This window comes from Rhineura floridana, chromosome 1 (genome assembly GCF_030035675.1).
Source record: "Rhineura floridana isolate rRhiFlo1 chromosome 1, rRhiFlo1.hap2, whole genome shotgun sequence".
Classification (NCBI taxonomy): domain Eukaryota; kingdom Metazoa; phylum Chordata; class Lepidosauria; order Squamata; family Rhineuridae; genus Rhineura; species Rhineura floridana.
The window spans coordinates 308,784,336-308,797,370 of NC_084480.1; the positions used below are offsets into that span (position 1 = coordinate 308,784,336).

At 43.8% G+C, this 13,035-nt stretch overlaps 1 protein-coding gene and 1 pseudogene across 4 annotated transcripts in view; one reads left to right on the top strand and one right to left on the bottom strand.

Annotated features, from left to right (window-relative positions):
• ST3GAL1 (ST3 beta-galactoside alpha-2,3-sialyltransferase 1) overlaps positions 1-13,035 on the bottom strand; it is a 140,555-nt gene that overhangs the window by 81,488 nt on the left and 46,032 nt on the right. The gene's annotated exons all lie outside the window — the stretch shown is intronic.
• LOC133375837 (5S ribosomal RNA) lies at positions 5,588-5,707 on the top strand (annotated as a pseudogene).

A 13,035-nucleotide genomic window follows, 5' to 3' on the forward strand; every position in this document is an offset into this window, starting at 1 on the left:
AGAGTGTCAACAAGCATATAGATAGAGGTGATCCAGTGGACATAGTGTACTTAGACTTTCAAAAAGCGTTTGACAAGGTACCTCACCAAAGGCTTCTGAGGAAGCTTAGCAGTCATGGAATAAGAGGAGAGGTCCTCTTGTGGATAAGGAATTGGTTAAGAAGCAGAAAGCAGAGAGTAGGAATAAACGGACAGTTCTCCCAATGGAGGGCTGTAGAAAGTGGAGTCCCTCAAGGATCGGTATTGGGACCTGTACTTTTCAACGTGTTCATTAATGACCTAGAATTAGGAGTGAGCAGTGAAGTGGCCAAGTTTGCTGATGACACTAAATTGTTCAGGGTTGTTAAAACAAAAAGGGATTGCGAAGAGCTCCAAAAAGACCTCTCCAAACTGAGTGAATGGGCGGAAAAATGGCAAATGCAATTCAATATAAACAAGTGTAAAATTATGCATATTGGAGCAAAAAATCTTAATTTCACATATACGCTCATGGGGTCTGAACTGGCGGTGACCGACCAGGAGAGAGAACTCGGAGTTGTAGTGGACAGCACGATGAAAATGTCGACCCAGTGTGCGGCAGCTGTGAAAAAGGCAAATTCCATGCTAGCGATAATTAGGAAAGGTATTGAAAATAAAACAGCCGATATCATAATTTTTATTTATTTTTATTTATTTGTTTCATTTATAGACTGCCCATAGCGAGTGGCTCTCTGGGCGGTGTACAAAAAGGTTAAAATACAAAATATCAACAATAAAATGCCATTGTATAAATCTATGGTGCGGCCGCATTTGGAATACTGTGTACAGTTCTGGTCGCCTCATCTCAAAAAGGATATTCTAGAGTTGGAAAAGGTTCAGAAGAGGGCAACCAGAATGATCAAGGGGATGGAGTGACTCCCTTACGAGGAAAGGTTGCAGCATTTGGGGCTTTTTAGTTTAGAGAAAAGGCGGGTCAGAGGAGACATGATAGAAGTGTATAAAATTATGCATGGCATTGAGAAAGTGGATAGAGAAAAGTTCTTCTCCCTCTCTCATAATACTAGAACTCGTGGACATTCAAAGAAGCTGAATGTTGGAAGATTCAGGACAGACAAAAGGAAGTACTTCTTTACTCAGCGCATCGTTAAACTATGGAATTTGCTCCCACAAGATGCAGTAATGGCCACCAGCTTGGACGGCTTTAAAAGAAGATTAGACAAATTCATGGAGGACAGGGCTATCAATGGCTACTAGCCATGATGGCTGTGCTGTGCCACCCTAGTCAGAGGCAGCATGCTTCTGAAAACCAGTTGCCGGAAGCCTCAGGAGGGGAGAGTGTTCTTGCACTCGGGTCCTGCTTGCGGGCTTCCCCCAGGCACCTGGTTGGCCACTGTGAGAACAGGATGCTGGACTAGATGGGCCACTGGCCTGATCCAGCAGGCTCTTCTTATGTTCTTATGTGTTTTTGTTTGCTGCCCTTGGCTCCTACTGGGAGAAAGGGCGGGATATAAATCAAATAAATAAATAAGTTCTGTGTTCAGAAACTTACCGGACTGGGAGTTGAATCTTAAGTCAATACTACCCATCTCACCTGGAGAGGTGCAGGATAAGCTGTACAGCACACAGAGGTCTGTCCTTCAACAGAAGGGTGCAGCCAGGAGGACAAGGAGGAGGAGTCAGTGGCTGCTGCCACTGCCATCCAGCATCTTCTGTCTGATGCAGTCACTCCTTCTGCCTAATGATAGGGCTGGCCCTGCCTGCCTGAGATCCTGGAGAGCCATGGCCTGTCACAGTAGGGTTAGATCATGCGTGTGGAACCTTTGGTTCTCCAGATGTTGCTGAACTACATCTCCCTTCAGCCTAGAAAGCATGGCTGGTGGCTAGGGATGATGGGAGGTATAGTTCAGCAAATCTGGAAGACCAAAGGTTCCCCACACCTGGGGCTAAATGGACAGAGTCTGACTTGGCAGAAGGCAACTTTTGATGTTCCTAAAATAGGGTAATATAATTCTTTCCACTATTGTGGGTAGAGAAGAGAGGTTGACAGAATGTTCTTTTGCCTTGGGAAACTTCATAAGCATACAACTGAGATGGGATTTGAAATGAGGGACTTCTTAACTCAAGGCCAATAGCGTGTGCATGAGACCAGTTCATCTCCAGTTTAAAAAGGATCAGGTGGGTTCCCTGGGTTGTTTATCCTGCAAAAGACTCTGATGACATTGGGAGTTTACTTCTGTTTTGCAAGCTGAAAGTTCAAGAACCCTTTCTAAAGAAACTGAGATTTGTGGTCCAAAAACCAAGTCCATCTGCCCTCCTCTCACCCTCACCTCCACCCCAAATACAAGGAGGTAGCCTACAGGAATTTGACTTTGTAGAGCTAGGGGTGAGAAGTGAAGTGGCAAGTTTGCTGATGTTACTAAATTGTTCAGGGTTGTTAAAACAAAAAGGGATTGAGAAGAGCTCCAGAAGGACCTTTCCAAACTGAGTGCATGGGTGGCAAAATGGCAAATGCAATTCAATGTAAACAAGTATAAAGTGATGCATATTGGAGCAAAAAATCTTAATTTCACATATATGCTCATGGGGACTGAACTGGTGGTGACTAACCAGTAATGAGACTTGGGGCCATAGTAAATAGCTCAATGAAGATGTCGACCCAGTGCTTTGCTTGCAGGCTTCCCATGGGCAACTGGTTGGCCACTGTGAGAACAGGATCCTGGACTAGATGGGCCATGGGCCTGATCCAGCAGGCTCTTCTTATGTTAACAGTGATGGGGAATATGTTATTCTCCAGATATAGTTGGACTACATCTCCCATCAGCCCCAGCTAGCATGCCGAATGGTCAGGAATGATGGGAGTTGTAGTCCAGCAACATCTGGGGGCCAGAGGTTCCCCATCCCTGCTGTAAAATAATCACATCTGCCAGATCTGGGTAACTGCTGAGCTTTTTATATATATACAGGGGTGTAGTCATCCAGGGTCTCGGGCGGGTCTTAGACCTCTTACTTTTTTGTGAGCAGGGTCCCAGCAGGGTCCCTACATCTCCAGCATCCTACGAGCCAATCAGCATGAAAGGGGAGTGTGTTAGTCACTAAACAGTGTCTTCTAATATGCTTCCTTGTCCTTTGCTGATGATTGGAGCCCATCAAAATGAAAGGAGATGAGTCAGCCACTGAGAAGACTCTTTTCAGTAGCTAACTCTCTTCCCTTTCATGCTTATATATATATATATATATATTAAAAAATGAAAATTAGCTATTGCTTCTTCATCCCATAGTCCTAGGTTTAACCTGACAGTTAGCACCTAACAGGGACTAAGCTAGTCTGCAGTCTCCAGCTTCAGGCTGATTCTAAATGGAGACCTCAAGATCCAACTTCTCACTGGGTGATACATACACTGCTAAGTGTTCAGCAGGGGATTTCTAAAGATGCAGGGGAACCCCCAGAACAGATGTGGACAGTGCATGGGGGATGTCCCATGGCGCATGCAGGAATCCTTGCACTGACAGGATCCTTACTTAGCCCTGCACTGGATACAAGCCTACATCATGCAGGCATCAAAGTGGTTTTCCTTAAGACCCAGGGGCCGAATGCACCTCCCCAGGCCACTATGTCTCCAGGCCCATGGGACTCTCTCATCCCATACGCTTCCTCCAAATCACACCCCTCACTGGCTCTACTTCAAACCCTTCTTCAGTGTTATTGTCAGGCTGGAATATGCCCTTGAACTCTGATAAGGTGTCTTGGCTGCCTGGATGGAAGATCAGGGTGTGCGTGTGAGTGTGCGTAGAAACTAGCCTACCGTACAAAGGTAAAATTCACATTCATTGCTCTGACTATGTAGGTTTGGGCCTCTGGCTCCACCCACCACTGGCATGTGGCCTCTAGAAGACTCTCCAGAATGGAATGTGGCCCTCAGGCTGAAAAAGGGTTTCCCAACCCGGTCCAAAAGGTGTTATTCTAAAAATAACCACAGAATCGTGAAGTATCATAAACAGCAATCAAACCGTGCATACTCAGTTCGTCACTATTTCATTCCATTTAACAGGCTGCGTACATACCATACATTTAAAGCACGCTATTTCCTCCAAAGATTCCTGGGAATTGTAGTTTGTTAAGGGTCCTGGAAATGATAGCTCTGGGAGGTTCTTGGGAGGGAATATTGTGCTTGAAATGAATGGTGTGTATGGATGAGAAAGAGCCAAGCAGGTATAAAACAGAGCCAACCTCCAAAGGCATTAAGAAAGAGATGGCTAAAGCACATTAATACGGTGGCCATTCATGCTTTGACAAGGAGGAAGTTCCATGCCTGGAGGCCCATCACAATGAAGGCCCTCTTTTAGGTCTCTTTACTATGCTGAGTACAAATGCACTACTATTTTCATTCACTCAGTGGTAAAGAAAGCCCAGTATGAGAAATGATGCTTGCTTATGTGTCCCTCCACAGTAAAAAGAAAAAGAAAAAAGGAGGATCCTTTACTACTCTTAACTATCTCAATTCATTCATGTACATATGAGGAAACTGAATTATTATTTACAAGTTGTTATTTTTTTTTAAAAAAAACCTTTATTTCACATGTCTATTACAATAAATAATACGTTTAATATTTAAATATTATCCATTAAAATAACATATATATTGAGCACCAAAAATCTTAAACTAGATGGTATTCCCAATCTCTATGTCTGGATGTGAAAGTTGGACAGTGAAAAAAGCGGATAAGAGAAAAATCAACTCATTTGAAATGTGGTGTTGGAGGAGAGCTTTGCACATACCATGGACTGTGAAAAAGACAGATAATTGGGTGTTAGAACAAATTAAACCAGAACTGTCACTAGAAGCTAAAATGATGAAACTGAGGTTATCCTACTTTGGACACATCATGAGAAGACATGATTCACTAGAAAAGACAATAATGCTGGGAAAAACAGAAGGGAGTAAAAAAAGAGGAAGGCCAAACAAGAGATGGATTGATTCCATAAAGGAAGCCACAGACCTGAACTTACAAGATCTGAACAGGGTGGTTCATGACAGATGCTCTTGGAGGTCACTGATTCATAGGGCCACCATAAGTCGTAACCAACTTGAAGGCACATAACAACAACAATGTGGATAAGGCTGCTAACCATAATTTTTCATTTCACCATTCATGATAGGTAACTACGTACACATTCAATTTATGGCGCCGACGCTGCTATCTTTTCGGCGCCAGGTGAAAACCTTTTTATATTCCCAGGCATTTTAATGTGTACTATTAATATTTATTGATGTATTTTGCTGCTGCTCTGATTATTTTTGTTTACGTCTGTTTGGTTTGATTCCATTGTATTATTGTATTTATATATTTTTTGACTGTTTTATTGTTATGTACACCGCCCAGAGAGCCCTTGGGCTTAGGGCGGTATATAAATTAAATTAAATTAAATAAATAAATAAATAATAATGAATACAGCCTATCTATAAATACATAAAATCTACAGCCTGCCCTTCTGCTTCACTTCCACAAGCTGCCGAAGTGGCATACAATAAAATAAAGAAGATAAAACATAAAAGATTATGGCTTTAGTAGACTTAAAAGGCAATAAAACCATCTCTACATTTGTACACACCTCCAGCCATACTACCCTGAACACGCCCAGATCTGGTCTGATCTCGGAAGCTAAGCAGGGTCAGGCTTGGTTAGTACTTGGATGGGAGACCACCTGGGAAAACCGGGTGCCATAGGCTTAGAGGAAGGCAAAGGTAAACCACCTCTGAATACCTCTTACCATGAAAACCCTATCAATATATCCAAAAAAGATTCATAGGGTCGCCATAAGTCGTAATCAACTTGAAGGCATATAACAACAACAAACATTTCTAGAACGAATATGCCACAAAATGATGGGGTCACTCTTCGGGGGGGGGGGGAAACGTCCAATAGCCACTGAAGTATCAAAATCCTAAGCCTTGACTAATTTTAGCTGTTAACTAATTCCAGAATAAAACTTTGGGTAAAAAAAAATAAACCAATTAGGACATGATATAGTCCAGAACAGACAGATTCATCTATCCCCATTGCAAACCTCTTAAGGGATAGAAGAATATCTTCCCACCCTGCACCCACTATTTAGTTGGGACTCACTGATGTTCACGTCTGTCGCTGCTTTTCATTCCTGCCAGATGCAACAATCGTTGGTTGCTCCATAGAAGCTTATCAGTTAGCCTGACAACCTTATCTGCTCCTCCCCCCCTTTCTTCAATAGGTGAATGTCAGTCCGGGAGAAACACTTTTTATCGACATCTCTTTGTGCTGCCTGTTCGGTGTTTCATTTTGGTTCTCTACATTTTGATTTAGCAATGCTTACTTATTTCTTTAAAAAAAAAGAAAAAGTCTAAGGTTCACCACACAATGCACTTTATGAAACACATCTATGTCCGTCAGGCACGGTGGTAGTCATGGGGCAATGAACTTGATGCCGCTCCCGTGGTCTCATTCGGTTCATGTTTATGGGGAACATGCCTTTCCATCAGTACAGGCTGACATATTAGGGCAAATGGGGCACTGCCCCACCAGCTTCAGTCTGCCCTCAGCCAGCCACCACCTTGCCTGTCACCTTACTAACAACCAATCAGAAGGGGGGGCTCTGCCTGTCATTGGCCCTGGCTCTGCCTATTGCTGCTCTCCCAGCCTTCCACTACCACACTCAAAGGGAAGCACCCACCGCTGCTTTCAGCGTCAATATATTTCCCCTACGTTAGCTCAAATGTTTTCACATGCTGATTTAGAGGTGTTAAAACTGATCCACAAGGGCTTGGTAGTAGAGCTCCAGATGGCAAGATCATATTCTTGAAGAGCCCCCCTACCTCCTAAAACTCCCTGCAAATAGAAAGCAAGCACAGCAAGAAACAAGCTGGACTAGAACCAGTGGAGACTGGCAGCTCCGATATCAGGGGGGCAGTGAATCCATTCTGGATTTTAGTCTGAACTTTCAAAGAGCTCTCCAAGGTACTGAACACCTTGGACAGCTCTTTGAAAGTTCGGACTAACACCTGGAGCAGATTCACTGCCTCACTGACATTGGAACCACCAGTCGCTGCTAGCTAGAACCTCTCTGTTTTTCTCTCTAATGCCGGAGTATCCAATGTGCTGCCCTCCAAATATGTTGAACTATAACTCCCACCATCCCTGACCATCCTAGTTGTTGCTGTTGAGAGTTGGAGTCCAATAACATCTAGAGGCCACCCTGGTGGTGATCTTTGCTCTAATGGATTTCAATGACAGTTGAAAACACTTTTTTATTACATCGAGCCTTTGGGAAGTAGCCGCAGATGTAAACTATATTTTATCCCATAGCGGTTTCATGCAGATGAACTCTTTACTCAGCATTCATCCTGATTTGGTTGCAGGGTGCATAAAGCTTATGGTGGTGGTTAGACTATGTCCAGTCCTTATTGAACATTCATTCTGATTTGTTTGCAGGGCGGTTATACAACAATCTGCATTCATCCAGTTTTGCTTGTGGGATGTTTACATGTCTTCCCTTTAATCATTTGTGCATCCCACACTTTTTGGTGCATCCTCCCCCTCTCACTTTCCTAGCCGCAAAACAGCCGCTCTTTTTAAATGGATTTGTTGCACTAGAGTGACAGTACATTTCAATCCACTTTAACTGTGCAAACCTAAATTTGCAGCATGTGATTGACTCCCTCCTGCAAAATTTGTTTCGAATCATTGCGCTAGGGTGACTGAGCACTCAATCCCTTTCAGTTGTGCAAGTCTCCATTTCTGGCTTGTGCTTGAATCTCTCCTGCAGAACAGAGAAAGTTTGGAGGCATTCTGAAGAAATGTTGCTTGTTGGTTTTAGATAGTTTAGTATTTTTATGTTATGGGTTTGTTTTTTATTTTTTTCCTATCATTATCACACCCACAATCTTAAGGAGAAGGGCCCAATATAAATAATAACACTCTTTTTTAAATTTGCAGGGTTTTTTTTAACATGGGAGAAGCATTGAAAAGTGTCTCTCACATAAACCCTTCGGTAGTCTGAAGTGGGACAGTCTCCTCTACTACCTCAAAATTCTACCAAATCATTTTGTTGCATGTAACTAGACATCCCTGCATTGTGCAGAATGGGGTGGTAAAAGGGACTACACCACTGCAAAACGGCTTACCTTGCTCCCTCACTTAAAAAAAGCTCCTTGCAGATTGCATAGTAGCAGAGAGAGAAACGGTAAGTGTCATCTTCCCTCCAATTTGTTAGTTCAACACATGCAAGGAGCTTGCTATATGGGTGAGCACTTAAAGAAAAAGGTACCTCCCTCTGCAGTCCGAAATGGTACAGTCCAGAACTTGGCAGTTCATCGACCACCTCATTCTGTAGAATGGGCAGACAGCTTGCCCATTGTACTTACAAAGCACAGGACTGGACAACCAGCATTCCTTAGATTCTGAAAGCCTAGAAGGCAAGGCTATGCCTGCAAGAAGTTGACCCCCAACTTCATTAGACGGGGCTGCGTTATTTTTGGTGTGCAATAAAAAATCTGTACTGCAGAAGGTTTCAATTTGCTTACTTTATGCATTGACTTTCTTGTACTGTAAGCTTAACTCTGAACTCTAAGACGAAATTTTCTATAAAGTAACTATAGTGACAATCTTACATGCATTTAAGTGACTGGTAAACCACCACACTCATCACTTCCCTTTCATCAATCACATCCTACCTACCCACCCACCCCAGGTAACAACTGCCTTCTAAATGCATTTGAGTTGCAGCTATTCTATAATAAAAGCAGCCAGATCCCTTTCAGATTAAACATTCCTACATTATCTAAAACCTATTATGGTCAGTTGACAAAGCCACCCAGCTTCAGGACCGGTTATTGCAGGCAAAATAAGCACACAGAGAGAGAGAGAGAGAGAGAGCAGGAAAGAACAATTACAGTAATGCATAATCAGTGGGGGTGGCTCAATCAGTCTGTGATTCGGAGTGTGAGAATAGTGATTGGCATGAAAACAGAAGTGTTATTGGGACACGGCATCCTTGCTTTCATCTGCTAACGTGTTAGAAAGCGTGAGCTGTATCCATGGCCAGCCATTATGCAAATGGCTGTAGCTCAATGGTCAAGCATATGCTTTGCATGCAAATACAGTAGGGCCCCACTCATACAGCGGGTTACGTTCCAGACCTCCGCCTAAAAGCGAAACCCGCCAAAAAGCGTAACTCCGTCAATAAAATGGTGCCCAATGCCTGAAAAACGCCGTAAAAGTGGAACAAGCGCCATATGAGTGGGGCCTTACTCTAATTGAAAACCACCGTATTAGCTGAACGCCGTAAAGCAGGGCCCTACTGTACACACAGGTTCAGTCCCAGATATCTACAGGTTGGGCTGGGAAAGACTGTACATTGTTAGGGTCTGTGTAGGCCAGGGTTAGCCAAACATGGCACCTTCCCCACAGGAGTTGTTGGATTACAACGCCAGTTAGCCATGTTGCAGGTTCACATTTAAAGCACATCCAGTGCACATTTAAAACACATAACTTCCCCCCCCAAAGAATCACGGGAAGTGTACTTTGTTAAGGGTGCTGGGAATTTGTAGCTCTGTGAAGGGACAATCACAGTTCCCAGAACTCTTTGGGAGAAATCATGTGCTTAAATGTGCGTTGGATGTGCCTTAAATGTATGGTGCAGATGTGAGGTCAGTCATCATGGCCAATGATCTGAGATAAAGGGACTTGTAGTCCAACAGCATTTGGAAGACATCCCATTGGTTAGCTCTGGTGTAAACAATAGTAACCTACATAAATAAACAGTGATTCAAAATAAGGCCACGACCCATGTTTCTAGTCCTTTGGGGAAGGGCTCAGTGGCAGGGCACATGTTTTGCATGCAAAAGGTCCCTAGATCAGTCCCTTATATCTCCACATAAGACTGAGAAACACTCTTGTCTGAAACCCTGGCAAGATGCTGATAGTCAGTTAAGACAAAACTGGCCTAGATAGAGCAGTTGTCTAACTCAGTATAAGGCAGCCTTTTATGTCTTTAGCGTGCAAGTAGTCCCACATGCGTTGGACGTGAGTGATAATTTGTGTACATGACAGATCACTTGAGGTGGCTGCTTTGCCACAAATCACAAGTAAATCCGGGTGGGCAAACTACATCAGTCGTGATGGAACAGAGGGAGCCAACCATATCCAAACTGCTTATTTACATTAAATCAGCACAAACAGTTTTCGACACATAACAACTGCTTGGCTAGACCAGTCCAAAGATCCACATCGTTCAGTATTCCATTTCCAAAAGCAGCTGGCGCAAAGGAGACATGAATGCATTAAAACTGGGGTGGGGAATCTTTTTCAGCCTGAGGGCCTCATTCCCTTGTGGGGAAAGCTTCTGGGGGCCACATGCCAATGGTGGGCAGGGCCATTGACAAAAATGGGAGGAGCAATTCTTACTTTTGCACAGTAGGCTACATTCCAATCATGCAAAAGCCAAACAATTCTGCAACTCCCTCCACAGATATTTTCCCATCCTCCAACCAGCCAAGCAAGAGGCATTATCACAGCTGATGGGCCTAATCCACCCAGGCAAAAACATTCAAGGATGAATCAAGGCTAGTGAAGGGCCCAGGGAGTATCCAAAGAGCCAGGTAGAGAGGCCTGGAGGCCTGCATTTGGCCCCTACTGTCTCTTCCAGCAACTGGCCCTCCAAATGGGCGCTCCTTCCTAATACAGAAGATCTAGTGGTCATCAACTTTTCTGGGGCAGTGGGCAAACTTGGAAAGTGTCATTCGTGGGTAGCAGTCACAAAATGGCTGCCGTGAGGAGTGTGTCATAATGCCCAAACTGGTTGCCATGCCTGTAAGGTCATGGCATAGCACAAAATCCCTGCCACATCTAGGGATTTCAAAGAATCCTGTTGGGATGGGAAATGGTACCAGAAATTGCATCAGTTTGCGTGTGTGTCTGCAGACAGCAACAGAAATCAAGCACGCAAATGCAGTCGGTATTCACTATAGTAATCATTCCCCTCCCAACTGCACAATTTGTGACAGATTTTCCCCCCAATATCTTATTAATGAAGTTCCCCCACTTTCTATTGAAATGAACGGCATGGAATTATGGAACAATTAACACAATTAATTACATTATTTTATTTGGCCACAGAGAACACCTCTGAGGCCCCATCTGCATTATATTACTTTAAAAAGTCATGGCTTCCCCAAAAGAACTGTACTTTGTTAAGGAAGCTGAGAGTTGTTAGGAGACCCCTATTCCTCTCACAGAGCTACAATTGCCAGAGTTTCCTGGGAAAATGGATTGACTGTTAAACCACTTTTAACAATCAACATTTTAAAAATATGGAGATCAGCTATAGCTTCTTCAACCCATAATCATAAATTTAACCTGACACCTGCAAGCATGTAACAGAGACTGATCCCAACCTCCAGCTTCAGACTGACTCTAAATGCAGACCTCAAGGCTCCAATCCAGCCTCTCATTGGGAGGTACATATAGTGTTAAAAGTTCAGCAGGGAATTTCTATAAAATAGGACCACATCCGCACCTAACATTTAAAGCACTTTAAATAGTCATGACTTCCTCCAAAGAATCTTGGGGGCTGTCGTTTAAGGATGCAAAGACCCCTATTCCCCTCACAGAGCTATACTTTCCAAAGTGGTTTAACAATCAATCCCTCTTCCCAGGGAACTCCAGGGAGGGGAATAGGGGGTCTTCTAACAACTCTCAGCACCACTCACAAACTAAAGTTCCCAGGACTCTCTGGGGGAAGCCATGACCATTTAAAGTGATATAATACAGCTTTAAATGTATGGTGCAGATGGGCCTCAGATGTGATGCAGGCTATCTGTAAGGGACAGCCAAGTACCTAGCTCACTGCTTGCAATACATAAAAGTATTTCAAGTATTTTTCCTGGCACTTTTTCTGAATTAACCCAAATGTGTAAAATGTAGAATTTTACAACTTCTCTGTTTTTCTCAATCCTTCCCCTCCCCCCCCCCAAAAAAAACCACTCGGCACACAGCTTTTTCCAGTGCAACAAGATATAGGTCCTCCTGTTTCTGACAACTCCAAACACTGGGGGAAAGTTAGGGTTCATAGGGCATGCAATAATGCACACATGAAAGCCATCACAAGATGTTATAATGGGACTGTTTTATTTGGCCTTTTATAGTTCCGCATGTCAGGCTCATTTCTCCCAGCACAATGAGGACGGCTGCTTAGCTCTTATTTTTGAACCTAAGTTGTTCTGGGAGAAGACCAGAGGGCCCACAAAACCTGAATTCCATATGGCCAAAACGTCTACGAAGTCATGTTGGATTGTTCTCTGTTTAGGGCAAGGATGGGAACCTCAAGCCTGCGGGCCAAATGTGGCCCTCCAGACCTTTCTATCTGACCCTTGGAACTCTCCCCAGACCACACCCCTCACTGGCCCTGCTGCATTCCTTGTGGTTTTTTGCATGTCTGGAATATGTCCTTGTTCTCTGATAATGTCTCGTGCTTGTCTGGATGGAGGCTACAGAAGAGAGAGAGAGTGTGTGTAGCAGCTAGCCTATTGTACAAAGGTAACATGTATATTTATTGCTCCAGCCGCTTTGGTCTCTGGCTCTGCCCATCACAGGCATGCGGCCCTTGGAAGGTTACCCAGAAGAGAATCTAGCTCTCAGAGTGAAAAAGGTCCCCCACCCAGATGTTGGACTACAACTCCATGATCCCTTGACGAGTGGCTAAACTGGTTTGGGATGATGGAAGTTATAGTCCAAGAATATCTGGGGACCCAAGGTTGAAGAACAGTGCCTTATTGGTTTAGTCAAGCATGCTGCCATCGCCATCTTGTGCAACCAAGCTTACCATGAGATTCAATTTCCCAATTGTTGTTGTTGATAACAGTAGTAATAGCAGACATGGTTGGTGTAAATATGATATTAGCAGAGGTGGTAGTAAATTGCTGTGGTCACTTTACAAAACAGTTCTGCTTCAAGAAGTCAGGGCAAGATAGAGCAAACCAACAACTCCCATCAGCCCTGACCATTGGCCATGTTGTCTGGGGCTGAT